A 5965-nucleotide genomic window follows, 5' to 3' on the forward strand; every position below is an offset into this window, starting at 1 on the left:
CATCATATACAACTCTTCTTTAAGAAATCCATTAAGGAATGCAGTTTTGACATCCATTTACCAGATTTCATAAAATGTGGCAACTGCTAACATGATTTGGACAGACTTTTAAGCATCGATACGAGTGAGAAAATCTCATCGTAGTCAACACCTTGAACTTGTCGAAAACATTTTGCGACAATTCAAGCTTTGTAGATAGTTACACTACTATTAGCGTCCGTCTTCCTCTTGAAGACCCATTTATTCTTAATGACTCACCAATCATCGAGCAAGTCAATCAAAGTCCATACTTTGTTCTCATACATGGATCCCATCTCAGATTTCATGGCCTCAAGCCATTTTGCGGAATCTGGGCTCATCATTGCTTCCTGATAGTTCTTAGGTTTGTCATGGTCTAGTAATATAACTTCCAGAAAGGATTACGGTACCACTCTGGTGCGGACCACACTCTGGTTGTCCTATGAGGTTCGGTAGTAACTTGATCTGAAGTTTCATGATCATCATCATTAGCTTCCTCACTAATTGGTGTAGAGATCACTAGAACTGATTTCTGTGATGAATCTACTTTCCAATTTGGGAGAAGGTACAATTACCTCATCAAGTTCTACATTCCCCCCACTCACTTCTTTCGAGAGAAACTTCTTCTCTAGAAAGGATCCACTCTTAGCAACAAAGATATTGCCTTTCGGATCTGTGATAGAAGGTGTACCCAACAGTTTCTTTTAGGTATCCTATGAAGACGCACTTTTCTGATTTAGGTTTGTGCTTATCTGGCTGAAACTTTTTCACATAAGCATCACAACCCCAAACTTTAAGAAACGACAACTTTGGTTTCTTGCCAAACCACAGTTCATATGGCGTTGTCTCAACAAATTTAGATGGTGCCCTATTTAACGTGAATGCAGTTGTCTCTAATGCATAACCCCAAAACGATAGTGGTAAATCGCTAAGAGACATCATAGATTGCACCATATCTAATATAGTACGTTATGATGTTCGGACACACCATTACGCTGTAGTGTTCCAGGTGGTGTGAGTTGCGAAACTATTTCTCATTGTTTCAAATGAAGACCAAACTCGTAACTCAAATATTCTCCTCCACGATCAGATCGTAGAAACTTTATTTTCTTGTTACGATGATTTTCCACTTCACTCTGAAATTATTTGAACTTTTCAAATGTTTCAGATTTATGTTTCATCAAGAAGATATACCCATATCTTACTCAAATCATCTGTGAAGGTCAGAAAATAACGATACCTTCCGCGAGCCTCAACACTCATCGGGCTGCATACATCAGTATGTATTATTTCCAACAAGTCTGTTGCTCGCTCCATTGTTCCGGAGAACAGAGTCTTAGTCATCTTGCCCATGAAGCATGGTTCGCAAGCATCAACTGATTCATAATCAAGTGATTCCAAAAGCCTATCAGCATGGATTTTCTTCATGCGCTTTACACCAATATGACCTAAATGGCAATGCCACAAATAAGTTGCACTATCATTATTAACTTTGCATCTTTTGGTTTCAATATTATGAATATGTGTATCACTACGATCGAGATTCAATAAACCATTCACCTTGGGTGTATGACCATTGAAGGTTTTATTCATGTAAACAGAACAACAATTATTCTATGACTTTAAATGAATAACCGTATTGTAATAAACATGATCAAATCATATTCATGCTTAACACAAACACCAGATAACATTTATTTAGGTTCAACACTAATCCCGAAAGTATAGGGAGTGTGCGATGATGATCATATCAATCTTGGAACCACTTCCAACACACATCGTCACTTCACCCTTAACTAGTCTCTGTTCATTCTGCAACTCCCGTTTCGAGTTACTAATCTCAGCAACTGAACTAGTATCAAATACTGAGGGGTTGCTAAAAACACTAGTAAAGTACACATCAATAACATGTATATCAAATATATCTTTGTTCACTTTGCCATCCTTCTTATCCGCCAAAAACTTGGGGCAGTTCTGCTTCCAGTGACCAGTCCCCTTGCAGTAGAAGAACTTAGTCTCAGGCTTAGGTCTAGACTTGGGCTTCTTCACTTGAGCAACAACTTGCTTGCCGTTCTTCTCGAATTGCCCCTTCTTCCCTTTGCCCTTTTCTTGAAACTAGTGGTCTTGTCAAGCATCAATACTTGATGCTTTTCTTGATTTCTACCTTCGTCGATTTCAGCATCATGAAGAGCTTGGGAATCGTTTCCGTTATCCCTTGCATATTATAGTTCATCACTAAGTTCTAGTAACTTGGTGATAGTGACTAGAGAACTTTGTCAATTACTATCTTATCTAGAAGATTAACTCCAACTTGATTCAAGCAATTGCAGTACCCAGACAATTTGAGCACATGCTCACTGGTTGAGCTATTCTCCTCCATCTTTGTAGGCAAAGTACTATCAGAGGTCTCCTACCTCTCGACATGGGCATGAGTGTGAAATACCAATTTCAACTCTTAGAACATCTTATATGTTCCGTGACATTCCAAAACATTTTTGAAGTCCTAGTTCTAAACGTAAAGCATGGTGCACTAAACTATCAAGTAGTCATCATACCGAGCTTTGCCAAACGTTCATAACATCTGCATCTGCTCCTGCAATAGGTCTGTCACCTAGCGGTGCATCAAGGACATAATTCTTCTATGCAGCAATGAGGATAATCCTCAGATCACGGACCTAGTCCGGATCATTGCTACTATCATCTTTCAACATAGTTTTTCTCTAGGGACATATCAAAAAATAAACGGGGAGCTACATCGCGAGCTATTGATCTACAACATAGTTATGCAAATACTATTAGGACTAAGTTCATGATAAATTAAAGTTCAATTAATCATATTACTTAAGAACTCCCACTTAGATTCACATCCCTCTAGTCATCTAAATGATCACGTGATCCAAATCAACTAAACCATATCCGATCATCACGTGAGATGGAGTAGTTTTCAATGGTGAACATCACTATGTTGATCATATCTACTATATGATTCACGCTCGACCTTTCGGTCTCCAGTGTTCTGAGGCCATATCTGCATATGCTAGGCTCGTCAAGTTTAACCCGAGTATTTCTGCGTGCAAAACTGGCTTGCACCCGTTGTATACGAACGTAGAGCTTATCACACCCGATCATCACGTGGTGTCTCGGCACGATGAACTTTGTCAATGGTGCATACTCAGGGAGAACACTTGTACCTTGAAATTTAGTGAGAGATCATCTTATAATGCTACCATCAATCAAAACAGAATAAGATGCATACAATATAAACATCACATGCAATCAAAAAATATGTGACATGATATGGCCATGATCATCTTGCGCCTTTGATCTCCATTTCCAAAATGCCGTCATGATATCTATCGTCACTGGCATGACACCATGATCTCCATCATCTTGATCTCTATCAACGTGTCGTCATATGGTCGTCTCGCCAACTATTGCTTTTGCAACTATTTCTATCACATAGCGATAAAGTAAAGCAATTGTATGACGCTTGCATCTTATGCAATAAAGAGACAACCATAAGGCTTCAGCCAGCTGCCGATAACTTTAACAAAACATGATCATCTCATACAACAATTTATATCTCATCACGTCTTGACCATATCACATCACAACATGCCCTGCAAAAACAAGTTAGACGTCCTCTACTTTGTAGTTGCAAGTTTTACGTGGCTGCTACGGGCTGAGCAAGAACCGTTCTTACCTACGCATCAAAACCACAATGCTATTTCGTCAAGTTGGTGTTGTTTTAACCTTCAACAAGGACCGGGCGTAGTCACACTTGGTTCAACTAAAGTTGGAGAAACTGACACCCGCCAGCCACCTGTGTGCGAAGCACGTCGGTAGAACCAGTCTCGCGTAAGGATGGCAATGGGTCGGGTTTGGATCGGGTTGAACAATATCAAATCCATATCCATATACATGAAGACAGTCTTTGCCCGCCCATGAAAAAATCCATGGGTGAAAAAATTGTGTCCATGTCCAAATCCGATGGATATCCCTACCCACTGGATATCCATTGGGTCCTCTTGAGACATGTAAATAAGACATAACACAATATTAACATAAACTCTTACATTCTTCACCTCGTGGCAGGCTAGGCTTCACTTATGGTAAATCAACATCCACTAACAACCTAAGATCATTTATTATTTTTCTAACAGATGAGAATGATGAGTCATTTAAGAAGGAGGTAAAAATAAGGGAAGGGGTGTTGGAGTATGTTACGGAGGGGATTGAATGTCAACTAATAAAAGTTACGATGGGGATTGTGTAATTTCGTATGCATGTTTTAGATTAAAAAAAGTGTAAAATTGTTGTGGGGCATATGACCGTGGGGCAGGGATAGCAGATTTTCCTCCATTAAGTCATACTGTCGGGTCGGGTTTGGGTATATCCATGGGTACAAGATTATATCCATGCCCTATCCATGAACAATCGGGGCGGGTTTGGGCGCCGCCCATGGACACAAAAGCATATCCAAACCCTATCCATTCGGGTCGGATATCCATGGATATCCATGTCCATGGATAAAATTGCCATCCTTAGTCTCGCGTAAGCGTACGCGTAATGTCGGTCCGGGCCGCTTCATCCAACAATACCGCCGAACCAAAGTATGACATGCTGGTAAGCAGTATGACTTGTATCGACCACAACTCACTTGTGTTCTACTCATGCATATATCATCTACGCATAAACCTGGCTCGGATGCCACTGTTGGGGAACGTAGTAATTTCAAAAAATTTCTACGCACACGCAAGATCATGGTGATGCATAGCATCGAGAGGGGAGAGTATGTCTACGTACCTGAGGGAGTCCGGGACTAAGGGGTCCTCATGCGTCCGGCCTGTTATCCATGGGCCGGACTGGTGGGCTGTGAAGACATGAAGGCCGAAGACTGCACCGTGTCCTGATTGGACTCTACTTAGCGTGGAAGGCAAGCTTGGCGACCAAAGATTCCTTCTTATGTAACTGACTCCATGTAAACTCTAGATCCCCTCGGTCTCTATATAAACCGAAGGGGATAGTTCGGAAAGGACATCACATATACTCATTACCATACCCACATAGGCTAGACTTCTAGGGTTTAGCCATTACGATCTCGTGGTAGATCCACTCTTGTAATACTTATATTCATCAATATTAATCAAGCAGGACATAGGGTATTACCTCCATAGAGAGGGCCCGAACCTGGGTAAACATTGTGTCCCCCGTCTCCTGTTACCATCGATCCTAGATGCACAGTTTGGGACCCCCTACCCGAGATCCGCCGGTTTTGACACCGACATTGGTGCTTTCATTGAGAGTTCCGCTGTGCCGTCGACAAAAGGTTCGATGCCCCCTTCAATCGTCAATAGTGACGCTGTCCAAGGAGGAATCTTCCTCCCCGGACAAATCTTCGTATTCGGTGTCTTCGTACTGCGGGCCAACTCGCTTGGCCATCTGGAGCAGATCGACAGCTACGCCCCTGGCCATCAGGTCGGATTCGGTAGCTTGAACTATGTTGCGGATATCTGTGGAGACCTGATCTTCGAGGGATTTGAGCCCGTGGCGATCTCTCCCCCTCATCCCGATGAACATGACTTAAATCTGTCATCGGATCACACCCTGGAGATGGTTCCTGCGGCTGCAACGACCTTAGAACCGAAGCAGATCGAGCCATCTGAGGCCGCAGAGTCCGCGATGTTGGAGCCGCACATGGACTCGACGCCCTGCAATATTCGCTTTAACGGAACTTCGGACTCGTCTCCAGCTATAAGTTCCGGACTGTGTACGCCCGCGGACACCGAGCTAGATCGGTTATGGATCTTCGAGTTCAGCGCCACTGACGTTTTCCAGCACTCGCCTTTGGGTGACGTGCTAAAATCTTTAAAGAATCTGTCCATGGAGAAGGACTCATAGCCGAACTATGTTCGATTCGAGCTAGAGACGGATGATGAGGAATTTT

This window comes from Triticum aestivum, chromosome 4A (assembly GCF_018294505.1).
Source record: "Triticum aestivum cultivar Chinese Spring chromosome 4A, IWGSC CS RefSeq v2.1, whole genome shotgun sequence".
NCBI lineage: Eukaryota > Viridiplantae > Streptophyta > Magnoliopsida > Poales > Poaceae > Triticum > Triticum aestivum.